The sequence below is a fragment of the Hyperolius riggenbachi genome, chromosome 3, assembly GCF_040937935.1.
Source record: "Hyperolius riggenbachi isolate aHypRig1 chromosome 3, aHypRig1.pri, whole genome shotgun sequence".
Taxonomy (NCBI): domain Eukaryota; kingdom Metazoa; phylum Chordata; class Amphibia; order Anura; family Hyperoliidae; genus Hyperolius; species Hyperolius riggenbachi.
The window spans coordinates 366,608,896-366,629,887 of NC_090648.1; the positions used below are offsets into that span (position 1 = coordinate 366,608,896).

General features: G+C 42.4%; 1 long non-coding RNA gene across 2 annotated transcripts in view; it reads left to right on the forward strand.

The window, feature by feature from the left end:
- LOC137561572 (uncharacterized) overlaps window positions 1–20,992 on the forward strand; it is a 60,480-nt gene that overhangs the window by 18,153 nt on the left and 21,335 nt on the right. For both annotated transcript variants that reach the window (XR_011030054.1, XR_011030055.1), the window contains exons 3-5: window positions 12,606–12,647; window positions 12,783–12,878; window positions 19,396–19,472. This is a non-coding gene — a long non-coding RNA (uncharacterized lncRNA). The remainder of the gene's footprint in view (window positions 1–12,605; window positions 12,648–12,782; window positions 12,879–19,395; window positions 19,473–20,992) is intronic.

Consider the following 20,992-nt stretch of genomic DNA (forward strand, 5'->3'; position numbering starts at 1 on the left):
GTGGTCCCATGGTGGTCGTTTTGGCACCGCAGGAGGTGTCGCTTACACCATGGGACCTAGCGGTGGTCCCATGGTGGTGGTTTTGGTGCCGCAGGAGGTGTCGCTTACGCCATGGGACCTTGCGGTGGTCCCATGGCGGCCATTTTGGCGCCGCAGGTGTCGCGTAAGCTATGGGACCTGGCAGTGGTTTCATGGCGGTCATTTTGGCGCCGTAGGAGGTGTTGCGCAAGCGATGGGACCTGGCAGTGGTTCCATGGCAGTCATTTTGCACCGCAGGAGGTGTCGCATAAGCTTTGGGACCTGGCGGTGGTCCCATGGCGGTGGTTTTGGCGCCGCAGGAGGTGTCACGTAAGCTTTGGGACCTGGCGGTGGTCCCATGGCGGTGGTTTTGACGCTGCAGGTGTCACGTACGTTTTGGGACCTGGCGGTGGTTCCATGGCGGTGGTTTTTGCACCACAGGAGGTGCCGCGTAAGCTTTGGGACCTATACAAAATGGTTGGGATAGGTGAGATAGCTAGGGAGCTGGTTGCTAACGTAGGATTGATTGTTTTTATTAACACGGTTACTGAAATAATTCCGATTTTCATGCAGAAATCCATTTGGGGGCTTTTTGTAAGCCTCTGATTGGTGCAGGAATTCCGATTTTCATGAAGAAATCCTGTTTTCACTTTAAACTTCTTCTAGGGGCTTCCTTGTGATTGGCTTACAAAATTCCGCATTCCGCTGGAATTACGCATCGTTCCGCGGAATTTCCGCTATAGCGCTAAGGCAATTCCGTTCCAATGCAACGGAATGGAACCACCAAATTCCATCTGGAATCGCGTAAAAAAGAATTCCGCAGAACGCGGTGAGCATCCCTATTTGTGAGGGGTTAGTGAATTAGTATTTGTGTTATTGTAGTCAGACAACCCATGTTAGCGGTCTCCCTTAAGATTTCCATCTTGTTAAGTCTTAAGATTTTTAAAGATTAGTAAATAAACCACATTGGCCCTAATCCAATCCACTTTTTCTCCAATTATTCAGCTGTCTACTGTGCCCTTTCATTATTTGGTGTAAACAGTTTTATATTTATATATGATTTTGTTTGCCTTCTTTTTTCCTCCTAATATTTCATTGGCACTTATAAACTATTTAAGAGAAATAAAGAGTAGCACTGGGTTGCCTATACAATGAATCTCCTTTATTGATATATAAATCTCATTTGCATACTTGGAATAACTGATCATAAGTATCTATTGCACTGTTCTTAAAATCATCATTAAAAAAATCAGAAATCTCACTCACACATTCATACTAAGAGCACTCTGATTTGCCCTTTAAAAAAATCTAATTTCAAAAATGACTGCTTCAGAATATTCAAGAGAGAGCTAAAAATGGTTTTACCGTATATTATGTGCACAGTGCTGTTTTACAGGATATACTGTCACTTTTTGTTTTCCACTATATAGGTGACAGCGCTCCACGCTTCAGATGATTTTAAGAGTGCAATAGCTACTTATGAACAAACAGTTATTCCAAATATGCAAATGAAAGGAGATTCATTGTTTAGGCAACCCAGCGCTACTCTCTCTTTTCTTTTTTATTACCCCTTACCTTTTGGAATTGTGAGAAGGGAACCCCAACTCCCCAGAGTACAGCAACAGGATATTAGTGCCTAAACACCCCTTCTGCTCAAAATACAAACACTTCACCCTCCAACTGTCAGAAATACAATTTACTTTGCTCCTCTGTTATCATCTTCCCTTCTCTGTTACCATCTTCCCTTGTCTCCTTCACCTTTCTGGTCCTTACAGAGTAATTGCTATCTGCCACTGTGTCTCCAGCTGCCCTCTCATATGGCGGGCTTACATTTAGCTAAACTCCTAGACAGGCAGAAAGGGTATTCTCCTTTCTGAACACTGTTCCTTTAAACCTCTTACCTCTATCTACAGTGGTATGAAAAACTATTTGCCCCCTTCCTGATTTCTTATTCTTTTGCATGTTTGTCACACTTAAATGTTTCTGCTCATCAAAAACCATTAACTATTAGTCAAAGATAACCTAACTGAACACTAGAATGCAGTTTTAAATGATGGTTTTTATTATTTAGTGAGAAAAAAACCTCCAAATCTACATGGCCCTGTGTGAAAAAGTGATTGCCCCCCCCCCCTTGTTAAAAAATAACTTAAAGGTGGTTTATTACACCTGAGTTCAATTTCTGTAGTCACCCCCAGGCCTGATTACTGCCACACCTGTTTCAATCAAGAAATCACTTAAATAGGAGCTATCTGACACAGAGAAGTAGACCAAAAGCACCTCAAAAGCTAGACATCATGCCAAGATCCAAAGAAATTCAGGAACAAATGAGAACAAAAGTACTGTAATTCAAATCTATCAGTCTGGTAAAGGTTATAAAGCCATTTCTAAAGCTTTGGGACTCCAGCGAACGACAGTGAGAGCCATTATCCACAAATAGCAAACACATGGAACAGTGATGAACCTTCCCAGGAGTGGCCGGCCGACCAAAATTACCCCAAGAGCGCAGAGAAAACTCATCCGAGAGGCCACAAAAGACCCCAGGACAACATCTAAAGAACTGCAGGCCTCACTTGCCTCAATTAAGGTCATTGTTCACGACTCCACCATAAGAAAGAGACTGGGCAAAAACGGCCTGCATGGAAGATATCCAAGGTGCAAACCACTTTTAAGCAAAAAGAACATTAAGGCTCGTCTCGATTTTGCTAAAAAACATCTCAATGATTGCCAAGACTTTTGGGAAAATACCTAGTGGACCGACGAGACAAAAGTTGAACTTTTTGGAAGATGCGTGTCCCGTTACATCTGGCGTAGAAGTAACACAGCATTTCAGCAGAAGAACATCATACCAACAGTAAAATATGGTGGTGGTAGTGTGATGGTCTTGGGTTGTTTTGCTGCTTCAGGACCTGGAAGGCATGCTGTGATAGATGGAAACATGAATTCTACTGTCTGCCAAAAAATCCTGAAGGAGAATGTCCGGCCATCTGTTCGTCAACTCAAGCTGAAGCGATCTTGGGTGCTGCAGCAGGACAATGACCCAAAAGACACCAGCAAATCCACCTCTGAATGGCTGAAGAAAAACAAAATGAAGACTTTGGAGTGGCCCAGTCAAAGTCCTGACCTGAATCCTATTGAGATGTTGTGGCATGACCTTAAAAAGGCGGTTCATGCTAGAAAACCCTCAAATAAAGCTGAATTACACATAGCAAAGAAATGAACAGCGCTACTTAAAAACAGATGAGTGCTTACCTGCAAAAAAGTGCACACCCCACTCATGGGATTCAAATACACAATGAGCATACACATGACCTGTCTACCACTTGGAGGATGTTAGTTTCACTAACAATTTGCAATTTGTTAGGTACTTGTCCCTCCCACTGTCGAAGAAGTCTTTCCTCCATGGGAGGGGACCTAACACTAACTAAATTCTACCTATGCATATGCATAGCCTGGGCGCGCTACCAGTAAAATTGAGAATTGCGCAAAAAAAGTGGGATCAGCGCATCACCAGGCCGCCTCTGAATGGCCTCAGCTCAGAGATGCGCTGAGCCCCCCCAGAAACTGCAAACGCACCTTGAACCCAAACAGAGGCTCTGCATATACACCAAAGGAAAACTATTAAGTGGGAGCAGCTGACCAGAAATAAATCAATCAAACATAGCAAAGAAATGAACAGCGCTACTTAAAAACAGATGAGTGCTTACCTGCAAAAAAGTGCACACCCCACTCATGGGATTCAAATACACAATAAGCATACACATGACCTGTCTACCACTTGGAGGATGTTAGTTTCACTAACAATTTGCAATTTGTTAGGTACTTGTCCCTCCCACTGTCGAAGAAGTCTTTCCTCCATTGGAGGGGACCTAACACTAACTAAATTCTACCTATGCATATGCATAGCCTGGGCGCGCTACCAGTAAAATTGAGAATTGCGCAAAAAAAGTGGGATCAGCGCATCACCAGGCCGCCTCTGAATGGCCTCAGCTCAGAGATGCGCTGAGCCCCCCAGAAACTGCAAACGCACCAGCGCAAAGCTGAATTACAACAATTCTGCAAAGATGAGTGGGCCAAAATTCCTCCAGAGCGCTGTAAAAGACTCGTTGCAAGTTATCGCAAACGCTTGATTTCAGTTATTGCTGCTAAGGGTGGCCAAACCAGTTATTAGGTTCAGGGGCAATTTCTTTTTCACACAGGGCCATGTAGGTTTTGAGGTTTTTTTCTCACTACATAATAAAAAACATTATTTAAAACTGCATTTTGTGTTCAATTATGTTATCTTTGACTAATAGTTAACGGTTTTTGATGAGCAGAAACATTGAAGTGTGACAAACATGCAAAAGAATAAGAAATCAGGAAGGGGGCAAATAGTTTTTCACACCACTGTAGCACCTTCACTATTTCTCATCTTTTGAGGCTCTTGCTGCCTGTGTGTCTGCTTTCCTCACCCTTTCCAGATTACTGCCATTTAATGTCCTCCTGGACCAGCCTCTACTTTTAGAGACCAATTCTCCAGTTCCTCGTGTCCCTGACTGTCTGTCTGCTGTTTCTGCATTCTTGTAATCAGGTTTCCTCAAACTTAACATGAACAAAACAGAGACTGTGATATTTCTTCCATCTCTCTCTGCTGCCCCACCCATAGATACCATTAATGTATAAAATTACCTCAACTCTTAAAGCTCGCTGTGTAGGGGTAACTCTAGACTCTAAGCACCACATATTAACAACCTCCTGCTACATCCATCTAAAAAAATATCTCCAGAATTAATTCCTTCCTTACACAAGAGGCTACTAAAATTGTTGCATCATGTAATCCTTTCCCATCGTGATTACTTTAACACCCTTCTCTGTAGCCTACCAAAAAACAGACTGGCATCTCTCCAGTCCCTACTGAACCCAGCTGTTCATCTCATCACCTTTCCTCCCTCTTTGGCTGCCAATAACCCAAAGGATCCAGTTCAATCTGCTAACACTATCATTCAAAATTCTACAAAGGCTATCCCCTCCATACATTTCCTTAATAATCTCCAGATCATCATCCCTCACGGAACCTTTGCTCCTCCCAAGAGACCTTCTTGTCGCCCAGCTTAGTCACCTCCTCTCACTCTCGCTGCCAGGACTTTCAAAACTCAAAATTTCAAACTTACCCTTTAAACACACCTGTTCAAACAAGGCTATAATGTGCTATAGCTATAATTTAAAGCACAATGCCTCATCTGCTAACCCTTAGTCTACTCCTCCAGGGTCTCCACCAGACTACCCTCTAGATTAGATTGTAAGTTTACAAGGGCAGGGACCTCTCCACTGTATCTCCTGTTTTTGTACATTTTATCAAATGATCATCCATCAGGATTGATGTTTTCAAACTACACAATTGTATGTATCTATATTTGTATCACTGGATGTCCTGGTTGTATAATACACAACTCAAAAAATAAAGGGAACACAAACATAAGACATCCTAGATCTGAATGAATGAAATATTCTTATTAAAGGCTTTGTTCTTTACATAGTTGAATCTGCTGACAACAAAATCACACAAAAATTATTAATGGAAACAAAATGTATCAACCCATGGAGGTCTGGATTTGAAGTCGAACCCAAAATTAAAGTGGAAAAATCTACACTACAGGCTGAACCAACTTTGACCGAATGTCCTTAAAGGGAACCTAAACTGAGAGGGATATGGAGGTTTACTTTTAAACAATACCAGTTGCCTGATTCTCCTGCTGATCAATTTGCTGCAGTAGTATCTGGATCCCACACCTGAAACAAGCATGCAGCTAATCCAGTCTGACTTCAGTCAGAGCACCTGATCTGTATGCTTGTTGACGGGCTGTGGCTAAAAGTATTAGAAACACAGGATTAGCGGGAGAGTCAGGCAACTGGTATTATTTTAATAGGAAAAATCCATATCCTTCTCAGTTAAGGTTCCCTTTAAAGCAAGACAAAATAAGGCTCAGTCGTGTGTGGACTAGGCATGCTCCTGATGAGGTTGAAGATGGTCTCCTGAGGGATCTCCTCCCAGTCCTGGACTAAAGCATCCAATCAACTCCTGGACAGTCTGTGGTGCAACGTTGCATTGGTGGATGGAGGGAGACATGATCTCACAGATGTGCCCAACTGGATTCAGATCGGGGGAAAGGGCGGTCCAGTCCAAAGCATTAATGCCTTCATCTTGCAAGAACTGCTGACACACTCCAGTCACATGAGGTCTAGCATTGTCTTGCATTAAAAGGAAGGAACCCAGGGCCAACCGCACGAGCATATGGTCTCACAAGGAGTCTTAATGACAGTCAAGCTACCTCTGGCGAGCACATGGAGGGCTGCCCCCCAAAGAAATGCCACCCCACACCATTACTAACCCACTGCCAAACTGGTCATGCTGGAGGATGGTGCAGACAGCAGAATGTTCTCCATGGTGTATCAAGACTCTGTCACATGCTCAGTGGGAACCTGCTTTCATCTGTGAAGAGCACAGAACCCCAGTGGCTAATTTGTCAGTCTTGATGTTCTCTTGCAAATGTCCAGCATCCTGCAGGGTGTTGGGCTGTAGGGACAACCCCACCTATGGATGTTGGGCCCTCATACCACCCCCTTGGAGTCTGTTTCTGACCTTTTGAGTAAACACATGCACATTTGTGGCCGGCTGTAGGTCATATTGCAGAGCTCTGGCAATGCGCCTCCTGTTCCTCCTTGCACAAAGGCGGAGGTAGCGCTCCTGCTGCTGGGTTGTTGCCCTCCAACGTACTCCTCCACATCTCCTGATGTACTGGACTGTCTTCTGGTAGTGCCTCCATGCTCTGGACACTACGCTGACAGACACAGCAAATCTTCTTGCTAGAGCTAGCATTGATGTGCTATCCTGGATTAACTGCACTACCTGAGCCAATTGTGTGGGTTGTAGATTCCGTCTCATGCTATCACTAGAGTGAAAGAAACACCAGCATTAAAAATTGACCAAAACAGCCAGAAAGCATAGGAACTGAGAAGTGGTATGTGGTCACCACTTGCAGATCCACTCCTTTATTGGGGGTGTCTTGCTAATTGCCTGTAATTTCCATTTGCACAACAGCATGTGAATCGCCAATCAGTGTTGCTATTTACATAGTTTGATTTCACAGAAGTGTGATTGAATTGGAGTTACATGGTGTTTGAGTGTAGCTATACTCCCCATTATTGTATATTTTTGCAGATTGTACAGCACTACGGAAGATGTTGGCGCTATACAACTAAATTATTGTGATGCTTGCGCACTAGACTCTAGTAATACAAAACTCGAGGAGTCAAAAATAGCCAATGGTCAAACACGTATCAGAATTTGAGGTACTAGTGGTCAGACAAAATCAGAGTCGTTAGTAAGTCGAGGTCAGAACAGAGTATCAGATGACTGCAGTACAGGAAGGATCAAACAGAGACAGAGTCGTTAAGCAGACCGAGGTCAATACCGAGTAGCAAATGACTGGAGTACAGAAGGATGAGACTAATCAAAGTGGAGGGCACGCCGGGTAATACACAGAATCACAATCAGGATAATATACTATATCGGCAGTGTCTGCATGTACAGTGGGTTGCAAAAGTATTCGGCCCCCTTGAAGTTTTCCACATTTTGTCATATTACTGCCACAAACATGAATAAATTTTCTTGGAATTCCACATGAAAGACCAACACAAAGTGATGTACACATGAGAAGTGGAACGAAAATCATACATGACTCCAAACATTTTTTACAAACAAATAACTGCAAAGTGGTGTGTGCGTAATTATTCGGCCCCCTTTGATCTGAGTGCAGTCAGTGGCCTATAGACATTGCCTGATGAGTGCTAATGACTAAATAGAGTGCACCTGTGTGTAATCTAATGTCAGTACAAATACAGCTGCTCTGTGAGGGCCTCAGAAGTTGTCTAAGAGAGAATATTGTGAGTAACAACACCGTGAAGTCCAAAGAACACACAAGACAGGTCAGGGATCAAGTTATTGAGAAATTTAAAGCAGGCTTAGGCTACAAAAAGATTTTCAAAGCCTTGAACATGCCACGGAGCACTGTTCAAGCGATCATTCAGAGATGGAAGGAGTATGGCACAACTGTAAACCTACCAAGACAAGGCCATCCACCTAAACTCACAGGCCGAACAAGGAGAGCGATGATCAGAAATGCACTCAAGAGGCCCATGGTGACTCAGGACGAGCTGCAGAGATCTACAGCTCAGGTGGGAGACTCTGTCCATGGGACAACTATTAGTCGCGTACTGTACAAAGTTGGCCTTTATGGAAGAGTGGCAAGAAGAAAGGTATTGTTAACAGAAAGCATAAGAAATCCCGTTTGCAGTTTGCCACAAGCCATGTGGGGGATACAGTAACCATGTGGAAAAAGGTGCTCTGGTCAGATGAGACCAAAATGGAACTTTTTGGCCAAAATGCAAAACTCTATGTGTGGCAGAAAACTAACACTGCACATCACTCTGAACACACCATCCCCACTGTCAAATATGGTGGTGGCAGCATCATGCTCCGGGGGTGCATCTCTTCAGCAGGGACAGGGAAGCTGGTCAGAGTTGATGGGAAGATGGATGGAGCCAAATACAGGGCAAACTTGGAAGAAAACCTCTTGGAGAATGCAAAAGACTTGAGACTGGGGCGGAGGTTCACCTTCCAGCAGGACAATGACCCTAAACATAAATCCGGGGCAACAATGGAATGGTTTAAAACAAAACAAATCTATGTGTTAGAATGGCCCAGTCAAAGACCAGATCTAAATCCAATCGAGAATCTGTGGCAAGATCTGAAAACTGCTGTTCACAAACGCTGTCCATCTAATCTGACTGAGCTGGAGCAGTTTTGCAAAGATGAATGGGCAAGGATTTCAGTCTCTGGATGTGTAAAGCTGGTAGAGAACATACCCTAAAAGACTGGCAGCTGTAATTGCAGCAAAAGGTGGTTCTACAAAGTATTGACTCAGGGGGCCGAATAATTACGCACACTCCACTTTGCAGTTATTGATTTGTAAAAAATGTTTGAAATGATGTATGATTTTCTATCCACTTCTCACATGTACACCACTTTGTATTGGTCTTTCACGTGGAATTCCAATAAAATTGATGCATGTTTGGCAGTAATGTGACAAAATGTGGAAAACTTCAAGGGGGCCAAATACTTTTGCAACCCACAGTATATATATATATATATATATATATATATATATATATATCTCTGAGAACTAGCTGACTAGGCACAATAGCAAGACAAGGTCCAGCTCTCAGCGAACTGATAGCTATCACGGACACCGGACAAGTGTCAAGACAGGAGTATATATACTAAGTAGAGTGACCAATCCTCGCCCCCTGGAACTTCCAGCTAATCAGCTGCGCTCCTGAGGGAGCTAGTGTCAGCTGACTATGCACACCTCACACTCGTCTCCTCAGCCTATAAAGGCTTCTGTGAATCGTGCGCGTCTGCCTGGGAACACGGCTGCGATAGCTGCGCTGATTCACACCAGCAGGGGAACCGGGGATGCCAGCAGAGGAGGACAACTCGGGCGGCTTCCGCCGCTGCCCGGATATGCCGGCAGAGTACATGTTTTTAGGTGAAACATTTTTAATTGACAGAAAAATAAGAGGATTTTGAGATGTGAAGTAGGAACCTTCTTGGGAAGGACCTACTGCAGAGTAAAAACCTGCATCCACTTCTCTTGGGCCCAGCCAGTACTGGAGAACTATTTGTACCCTCCCTTCTGTTGACCCTGCAGAGCAACCCCTTGTTCTTCAAGATTCTTCTCAATAATAAAAAATCATGCTGGCAATTTAACAGATTTGAACATATATTATAGAATGTTTGGGTATTCTTAAGGACAAATGTAGTGCTCCAGGCAAAGTGAGGAGGAGAGCCAGAGCCATGGAAGCAAATTGTATGCACCAAAAGCTTGACTTAAAAATGATTAGACTCTCTCTTACTGTAGATCTGATGTGAGGTGGCACAAGGGAACCAAAGACTGGAAAGACACATAGGAAAAAACTGCAACACACACAATTGCTAAGGGGCGGTTCACATTACAAACGCGGACGACCACGCATGCGGAACACAACGCATGCGAACGCACGCCATCCGCGTTTGTATGCGTTGCGTGGCTGATCCCATCACTGAAAAGTGAATGGGACAGCCGTGCGTTTTTTTGCAAAAACCACGTGCAGCATGCGTTCCCGGACCGCACTGGTCCGGAACGCATGCAGTGTGATCAGACAGTGCACTCTATGCACTGTCTGATGTCGTGCATGTCTGCCTCCTGCACACATTTCCAAAACGCGGCTGGAAACGCGTGCAGTGTGAACGGGCCCCAACTCCCAGCTAGAGCAATTTCCTGCCTTTATCTGGTCAGCGGACGTCAGTCAGGCAATCAGGTGTACTATTACTATTGCAATCACAAACACTGGTCCGCACGACAGCCGGATGACCGCAGCTTCCAGGACGCGGTTAACAGGTGAGTGGTTAGGAAGGGGACCGTGTGGGAGATGTGACTACACGGGGCGTCCCTGTAACCGATGCAATCTAGGATTGCGTCCAACCGAAGTCTTCCACCTGAATGCTAATTTATGCAATTCCTGCTAGATTGGGTACAGCAGGCAAAGGGTGTATAATAGTACACCTGATTGGCTGACTGGCATCTGATGAACAGATAAAGGCAGGAAATTGCTCTAGCTGGGAGTTAGCAATTGTGTTTGTTGCAGTTAGTATTCAGTTTACAGGCAGTGGGGGTGAGTTCACTGGAGGTGAGAGGTCCAGGGCTTGCCCACACTTCCCTCTAGGTATCGCATGGTGGTTTGGGGGCCCCAGCCAGTGAAAGAGATTGGGACCCCCGGCAGTCGTGCGGACCAGTGTCTGTGACATAGTAAAAAACTCCAGGAGCCAATAGTGCAATTTATCTGTACACCAATGTAATTGTGTGTAAAATAATACATTCGCAAATCTCGGGTTGTAGGAAATTCTGCCACTGTTACGGCTTAGGTAGGAAATCCTGCCTCCACTCTGGTCTGCCAAGTTCCACAGAGGTCGCACTACTGAAAGGTTGGGTAGGGATAAGGACTACTTAATACATACAACCTCCCAAATAGAGGTGTGAAAGGTATAAACATAAAACTGTGGTTGAGCCTTGAGAGGTGAACCACTCCTCTTATGCTTCCACTGCCGTTTCTCTGCACCTTAGGGTGCCCACCCCGGCCCCAGTAATGGCCACTGACTCCTGGCCCTCCATGGCTCTGGGCCCCATAGCAGCTGCTATGGTCTTCTCTACGCCACTGCTTTGGAAGATCTTGGACCTCCATAATTTGAATGCTATTTATTAGTGGCCCTGATCTGGTGAAAAGAAGGGTCATAGATAAAAACGTGTTGGCTGTACAAGCTCTACACCACCTAACAATATAATAATAATAATTTATAAAAATTAATTTTTGTTAAGGATGGTCAGAAATGCCGATTTCCAATTCTGCAGAAATTACGATTTCTGATAATGCCGATTACAGATTCAGCGGATTTCCGAGTAGTGGGTTTTTTTGGTCATTTTTTGCATTCTCTGATTGGCCAAATACCTCCAAATTGACTGTGCATTCTCTGATTGGTCCACTGCTTCTCAGTCCTGTGATTGGGCTAAAATTACTGCGTTATGGTAATGCAGTATTTCCACCTTTGGTGTAACAACTGACCAACCATCGAAAACTTTACTCATCCCTCCCCAACTTGCCACCAACAAAAGACTAGCATATGTAAATAATGCCCAACAGTCTCTGTACCACAGATCTAAAGGATCAGATTTAACATAATAGGATGGGAAAATTGGGCTTTCATAGTGTGCCAAAACTGCAAGTATCTAAGCATCCAATTTGGGAGAGAGTTATATGCCCTTCAATTCAGCAAAGGTCAGCAATTGACCTGGTAGGGCAATATTTTTAAAGAACAAATATCAAAGAAACTGTTGTTCTGTAAACCCTACATACCTATAGAGCTTTTACCCAGTAACACTAGAATGTTTTTCAAAGGTCTTTCAGCACAGCCCGTGTGAAAAAAATGCCTATTTTACCCAGCTGTTTGTAAAAAATTGTGTGTCGGCATCGGGGGAGGTCCGGCAGAGCTGAACTGTAACCTTGCTGTAAACTATTTACTTTACACTGCGAGGCAGAGAGTGAGAAACAGGATTAGGCACACAGAGCTGCTGCAGATGATGATTATTTACACACATTTGAAGCTATATTTCTGCTTCCTACCATTCTGACCACATTTTACTCACAGGATTACTACTATTGAAGATTGTTTCTGTATGCTGGATGTGCTTGATACAGTCCTCCATAGTAATGCTCACAGTGAAAACTGTTCTCTGTAAATGTCATTTTCTTCACATAAATCATGAAAAGATTAAAAAAAAACCTTTGTATCGCTATTTGCTAGTAATTACTGAAAATATATGTGGCATTTAGAATTTTAGTTAACTTTGATAGTTGTCCTTTAAGGAGGCAAATACCCATATGTTTTTGCCTCCTTAAGTTCTATTTTACTTAGTAAGAAAATGTTTGTGTGATCTGTTCTCTCTGTTATTTTGCAGACTTCCTGTGTGGCAACATTCACATTCAGCATTTATGCGCAAGTATCTTTTTTTAGAAGGTGCTGGTTCAATATCTTTTAGAGTTTACTAATTGTACATAAGGTTACAGCACAATGGAGAGGTTATGTGAAGAAAATGTATCTTTGTCAGTAATAGATTTCCTTAATCAAAAATTAGATTATCTCTATGCAGATGACTCTGCAAATGGGAGTTAGACACTTCTCTTGAGGGTTGCTGAAACACTTGGCTGCACATCATCTGTATTGTAAAAATGTATGTATTGAAAAAAACATTTAATATTCTGTCAAAAAAGAGCTCTTGCTGTTTGACTCTGTAGATAGGATTCAGGGCTCCAAGTCAGCTTTTTGAAACAGATCTGTAACATTACCGAGAACAAATCATAATGCTCTTTCTAATGGCATGAAGATGTCAGCATAATATATCACAAATGCCATCAAACACCAGCAAACTGAGCAGTACTGCAGCTGTATGTATTACTTGGTATCATATGCTGATAAATACATGATTCATTGAAAATCAGTGGAGGAACGTTTATGTGTATTGTTGAGTGATTGCTTCAACTATATGCAAGATTACTGTTTATTTTATGTGATTAAAGACTACCTCTGGCCAAAAAAAAAAAGGTTTGAATGGCAATACATTTATGTAGTTTATGCACTGTGTACAGTTAGATGAACTTATATAGTTTAAATTTGGCACATCGTAGTGGATAGAACAGACTCATATTTATATCTGTAGTGGCACTTTCTTCTTTCTCTTCATAATGAAGCCTTGCTAAAGTACGCTCTCAGTATTGTGCCCTCCCCTCCAGCCTGGTTCCCTCCTCTGCCCCTCCCTTCCCAGCTCTAAGCCTGCCTGGATCAAATTACATCTCTTTTCACAGAGAGGAGAGATGGGAGAACTGCTGCGGCCTGTCTTTACCTGTCTGTTTGCTATAATTCTTATTTCAGATGTCTGCCTGACTGGATTAGATAAAATTTCTTTTCACAGAGATCGTAGGCTGGGAGAAGAACGTGGGGGGTAGAGTTATGACATCAATTCCCCTGCATCCTTTCTGCCTATGGATTGGAAAGAAAAGTAAAAAAAAAAATCACCCTGGCCCAATTTCACACTAAGGGCAGGGATTTCAGGTCCATAAGTGGAATACGGACCTGGGGGTGCAAAATTAAACTTCATCATGCGTGATTTTATATGACTTGGCTCATGGTTAGGTTTTAGGTTTAGGTTTAATTACACCAGAGAGGAAATGTGTGCATCAACCAAGTGAACCTGACAAATCTGGCTTTGCAAATTTGGCCTATTGGCTAATCGCGAGACATAGCTCATGCAAATATGCATTTGCTTTCGCATGCCTAAATATGCAGGGTCAAAAACCAAAACAAATCAATCGCCCTGCGGGAATTAGTTCATGCTACATAGCACTATCCAGGGGCGCCATGAGGAGGCTTCCCATTGCCCCCATACAACCGGGGTCCCCGGGGGTCCCAGGCTCTCTCACCGCCTGGAACCCACACAGCGGCACCCCGGAGGGGGAGGCTGGGGGGTGCAGGCGATCTTCCCAGCGTGGCCAGTGCCGGGAAGAGCCGCCCGCACACACCTCCCAAGATTAAAAACAGGCACTTACCTTAACGTCCATTGCGTTCTGCTACATGCGCATGACCAGGCGCAAACAGCCTGCTCAAGGGCTCTCACCTCCTAAAACATGTGAAAGCAAATGCATATTTGCATGAGCAATGTCTTGTAATTAGCCAATAGGCCAAATTTGCAAAGCCAGATTTGTCAGGTTCACTTGGTTGATGCACACATTTCCTCTCTGGTGTAATTAGCATTGCATTTTCTTTTCTTTGGATTCAAGTGGTGAATGGCTTGTTTTAGGAGGTGAGAGCCCTGGAGCAGGCTGTTTGCGCCTTTCCTCCCCTTATGTGTCGCGCCCAGGTCATGCGCATATAGCAGAACGCAATGGACGTTAAGGTAAGTGCCTGTTTTTAATCTTGGGAGGAGTGTGCGGGCGACTCTTCCCGGCGCTGGCAACGCTGGGGAGATCACCTGCACCCCCCAGCCTCCCCCTCCGGGGTGCCACTGTGTGGGTTCCAGGCGTTGAGAGAGCCTGGGACCCCCGCGGCCCCCCGGTTGTATGGGGGCAATGGGAAGCCTCCTCGTGGCGCCCCTGGATAGTGCTATGTAGCATGAACTAATTCCCGCAGGGCGATTGTTTTGCGGTTTTGGTTTTTGACCCTGCAAATGCATATTTGCATGAGCAATGTCTCGTGATTAGCCAATAGGCCAAATTTGCAAAGCCAGATTTGTCAGGTTCACTTGGTTGATGCACACATTTCCTCTCTGGTGTAATTAGTTTAGGTTTAGGTTTAAAGCAAACTCTAATTTATAATGTTGGTACCCTTTAAAGAGAATCTGTACTGTCCGATGTGTACAATGAAAAACATACCAATTGAGTCACTGTGATGATGATCTCCTGAATCCCTCTTTGCCGTTACCGCCCCTCCCCGCTGCTATCCTGCCTTTTAATAACCAGTTTTAGGCAGTGTTTACAAACAAAAAACAAGGCCGACAACCACGAAGTTATGTATACACACACACACACACATACATACATACACACACACACATACACTAATATATGTATGTATGTATGTACATGTACTTACAGTATACTACAAGTTTTTATTACATAGTAAATTATCTGCACTCCAGTCTGAGATTCACACAGTTTCTCAGCATGTGTGACAGGCAGCTCCCTCCTCCACCTCACAAACTGCATAACAGACAAGCTGAAACAGAGCAGAGACGCTGTCTGTAAGGAGTAAACAAAGCACACAGAGCCTGCATAACTTGTATTCATTACAACAGAGGCAGCCCATTCCTCCCTGGGTCGACATAGCTTGACAAACAAAAAAATATTAGATATATTACAGAGACAGTGTAACTATAAAAGGCTGCAGTAATCCAGACCACATTAGAACAGGTATAGCAACTTATAGGATAGAAGAAATAAGGCTGAAAATGTTTCTCTCTTTAAAGGTATTACACGTCCAATGTGAAAATAGACTGAGGATAGGTATAATTGTTTTTCTCATCAGTCTCCTAAAATTACATTTTTACATATCCACCAGTTTTATTTTATATTTAAATCTAGTTTTTAAGTTTTTACTGTTTCATTATCTCTGCTCAATGACACCTCTATTAAAGTGTAACTATCTGGAATAAAATAAAAAATCAATTTATTTTTATTTGGTAAACAAGTAATAAAGATGCTTATCAGGCAATACAAAAGTAAAAAAATCACTATTTTCTTTTTGATAAATGATCATTCCCCAGTTTACTTGACTCTTTTTTTGGTACATTCCTGCTTCTTTACTGCCCTCTCAGACGTACCTAATGCAGCCTGATTGGCTAAAGCCTTTTTCCCCCCTGTTTTCCCCTGCCACACCTCTGTTCCTCTATGATTGACCAATATTTCTTATTCTGGGGGGAAGAAAGGCAATACACAATCAGAGGAGAATAAGAGGGGAAATGACATCAGGATTGGCTTCAAGATAGACACAGTTAAAATGGGGAATCCTAAGAAGGATTTTCTCTTTTTTTACTATAGAAAAATTTATGTACTTATGTGTTTTTTTTAGATAGTATGGCTGACAGCTCCTCTTTAAAGCATGTCAGAGCTCAAATATATGGATTATTGATTCTTTATCTCTTTCCTGCTCTCAGAAGCTATTTACTGAGAGAAAAGTGTTGTATGGCTGAAATTACTTATCAGTGAGGGTAATGCTATAGTCTGACCCAGTCTGACCCAGTCTGACCCAGAAACTGTCACTTGTATACCTGATGCTTAACTTTTTCAGGCAGAGAAAGAAATAAAGGAACACAGCCTAGTTATGTGTGTGCTTGGCACTGTACATACACAAGCGTCTATCTTATCGTGTTACCTCAGTTGATCTTTAAAGCATCCAGTAGTTTAGTAGCTTACTTTACTGCTGAGCCACATTCGTACAATATATTGTCTACTCTATAGTTTATAATTTTCTGAGGAAAGATTGTCTAGAGACAGGCTAGAGGTGTACATGTGAACGTAGGGGACATCTTTGTCCAAAGGGTAATGTGGGCAAAAAAAAAAAAAAGAATGGGACTTCTGGAGGATGTGCAAAGAGAACAGAATAGAAGGCCAAGGACTTAACCTTGGAAACACCAACAAGTAAGGCCATAACTAAAGCAAGATCCTTGAGGCCTTGTGCTACTGGTGGAAGTTCTGGGGGTGGCAGCTCAGCCAATGTTTTTTTCCCTTCTTTAGGCTTCTTTATGGTGTCTCATCCACCTCCCCACATCCTAGACTGGCTAGAGGGAACGTAAGTTTAAAGGCAGTGGGGTAGTGCCAGGGGACCAAGGGAGGATGGAAGAATGCAATGCTAGTTTTCAAATACCAGCAACGCTCTGCCCCCTTCAATTGAAATGGTGCAGCTCAAGGGCCAGCCAAAGAGGATACAAGTGAGGGTGGAATAATCTGGAGTATCATGTATCCACAGGATAGCTGTGTAGGTTGCCTGGAGCTCCACTGTCCTATTCCATTCAGGTTGTGTAGTGATGATGCAGCCCTGAGCCACCTGGGAGCACTCTTTGCACTGTAGTTGTCACCTCATTTCCAAAACATTTTGTGGAACAATGCACAAACAGGAGAAAAAGACAGCCGGCACTGCAACCATGAGTGGGTCTATTTGCAGATCACAGTCATAGCCTAATGTCTTTAACAGAGTTTATGGCTTTTTTTTTTTATTTAGACACATTTTTTGGGAAGCGTGAGTATTTAACTGTAATTAGTTTACAGATCTATCAGTTCAGTATCCAGACTAGTGAATATCATAATGTGCTAATTACAATTTCATGAAATTTCACATAATTTTCATAATTACAATCGTAATCACAAATAATTAAAACCTTAATCACAAAATTTTTTGTGATTTTGTGAGATTTTGTGTAAATTCGACCATACACAAATTTTCTTCATTATGATGATTTTCATAATTACAATAGTTTTCATGACAATTTTTGGAATTATTTTTGGGACAAATTTGTGTAAAATATGAAACGATTTCATGTTACTCATGAATTCATTATTTTGTGTAATTTTCTTGTTGTACATTAAATTACAAGTAACAAAGTTAATCACAAAATTACAATTTAACGCAAAATAACAACACAAAGTTACGAATTACGAAATTATAAATTACAAATTTTCTGATAACTATTAATTACAATTTTGTGTTTTAATTGTCAATATTGTGTATCGTAATTACGAAAACGCGGAATGTGGGCTCACTGATCCAGACTATTACCTAACACTAAACTGCCCCAAAGCTAAAACCTACTTCCTATTTATTTATTTAAGTATTTCCTGTCCTTAATATTGCTATCCTTAATATTTACTAACCCTCTCCCTCCCACCAATATTTACATTTTAGGGCTATTGCTTCAGCCGTAAAGCCAAAGAAACACCATAAAAAACACTGCTTTGATCCATTCTGCTTACACACTCTGTGCTGATGTTTACAAATTTTAACAGCTTAGTAGAATGCATGATCAATATTAAAACTTTCTATAAACATGAAAAGAGACCTATTACCATGAAGTATCTGCAATTTGTCATTTTTCAAAGAAAAGAGATCCACGTCCCTTTGTTAAAATATCTTTAATTAAAAGCTACTTGCAGTTCAAAAGAAGTATTTTCTGCCACACAGCTACCTACAATTAACTTTTCTATTCCTTTATCTTCAGTAGGGAAATAATGATTTTTTACAAATACTAATGCGGGTTATTTTTCTTTTGTTACAGGAAATATGATTTATTTAGCTCTGAAATTAAATCCCAGCTTGTTTTGTGATCATGGACTACACATGTTTCTCTGAAAATAAGACAGTATCTTATATTATTTTTTGCTCCAACAGATGTGCTAAGGCTTATTTTTAGGGGATGTCTTATTTTTCTATCAGGAAGCGTCTCTCAGAAGAACATTTCCTGTTCCTTTGTACTATGCTGTTAGCTGATAACCTTGCTGTGTGCTGGGAGAACAGGACTGGTGCCTGATCAGCACTGCACCGCTGTGTCCTCATTTGCTGGCTGCCTCTTCCTCCTGTGCAATGTACTGATCGGCCACCTTCCCTGTCATCACAGCAAACAGCTGATAACCTTGCTGTTTGCTGGGATAACAGGACTGGTGCCCAATCAGCACTGCACCACTGTGTTCCTGCTTGCTGGCCGCCTCTTCTCCTTCGTTACCTTTGGCTATGGCTTATTTTTGGGGCTTTTATTTCAAGCCAGCTCAAAATTTCAGCTAGGGCTTATGTTAAGGGTAGGGCTTAAATTCAGGAAAACAGGATATAGTTTAGTAGACGAGACATTGTTTGAAATGTAAAAAAATGTAAGGTCAATCTATCCAATGGTGAAGTTTACGATAGTTAACAAATCCTACCTTTTGCAAACAGTAGGTTTGGCTTCCACCAAGGTGCCAAATGTAAGGCCACTGGCCAGACAAACGCTTCATATTCTGATAATTTAATTTTAACGATGATGCCACCTGGTGATGATTGTTCAACAAATCAAACATAATTTTACTGGATTTTTTTAGGTAGCTTCTCTTGTGACATAACTATACTGGAAGTTGACAAATGTTAGGCACTCAAAATGTATGGTGCAATGGCATTGGCTATGAAAGGACTTTGAGGTTGGGCAACCGAAAAGATTTTGTCCTGAACTTTTTTAGGCTTCTCAGGATGAACAGCAAACCTCGAGATTCTGGAGAATGCTTAACATTTTAAGATTATTTGGAAGAGAAATACGGTAAGTGAAAATTACATGTTTACTTCATAGGTCTAATGATTCATGTGAGTTGTAAGAGGAACTGTAACCAAGGATTTAACTTCATCCCAATCAGTAGCTGATACCCCCTTTCCCATGAAAAATCTTTACCTTTTCTGAAATAGATTATAAGGGGGAGGGGGGGGGGTCTGTGTTGCTGAAATTGTGGCAAAACTCTTCCTTGTTGCATTGTGGGAAACAGTTTTTTCAAAATGCCAAGCAAGAATCTCCCTCTCTGCGTAGAACTCTCGGTAACAAACATTCCATACAGATCATCTGGCAGGACTAAAGATTTCACATTTCAGAATGTAAATCAGAGAGAGGAAATATTTTACAATGGGCAAACATTGACTACAGCTATAAAAAATATTATAAACCATAAGCAATTTTGTTAATTATGTAATTTTATGTCATTTTCACAACAGTTCTTCTTCAAGAATCATGTATGTATTGCATGATGTGTTTACCAGGTTTTATAAAACGTACTGGTATTATGATGATAGAATAGAACTAGACTAGATCCCTTAATTAACCTACATAATAAATCACCTGATCCAGTACGATTTTCATTTTGATGTCACGGAAACCTGAGTTTGGGTGGGTGGAACATATATTTTCCATATACTAGCAACCATGCTTTTGTAAGAGGAGAAAAGTCATACAAATATTAATGATTCTTACTTGCATATTACATCTAACGCTAGCAAGGCAAACAAAACAAAATACATTTATTCTTGCCGTAATGAAGATTCACATGAGAAAGAAACATCTAGTATCAAGGACTCAGATTTTATCTTTTATACGGTACTAAAAATACGAGAGTAGCAAAGGCTTTATTGGTAACGTCATGAAGTGTCACAATGTGCTGAGAATCCCCTTGCTGATGGTATTGGTATTATTGGGGTCACACCAAACGCCGCTTACTTAATAATATATTCGCTCATTTCACATAGCTTGATTCTAACAATATACAGTACTCACTGTGTGGCCTGTGGGATCATTCTTATTACATGGCTGTCAGGGGCGGCGCCAGGGGGGTGCTTGGGGGTGCTCGAGCACCCCCTAGAATTGTCCAAGCACCCCCAAAGCACCCCCTGGAGTGAACTGACTTCAGGCGTCTAAAAGACGCCAAGTCAGTTCACACACCGGCAGCACGGAGCAGCAGGCAGGGCTACGGTAAGATGGCCGCCCGGAGCCCTGTTCTGCAGACTTCGGGCGGCCATTTTCCCGTAGCCCTGCTCTCTGCATGCGGGCAGGAAGTCTCGTGGTGACGTCGGGAAGGAAGAGGATCGTGGGCGCGCGGGCGCTGCGCGCCACAATGAGGTCGGGACTCGGGACAGGAGGTCGGGAAAGAAGGTCTTCTGGCTGTAGGTGAGTAAATGGGTTTTTCTTTTCTTTTTCAGGTGATGCGGATTGTGCATATTGGGGTCATATCTGCTACGGATTGTGCATATTGGGGTCATATCTGCTACGGATTGTGCATATTGGGGTCATATCTGCTA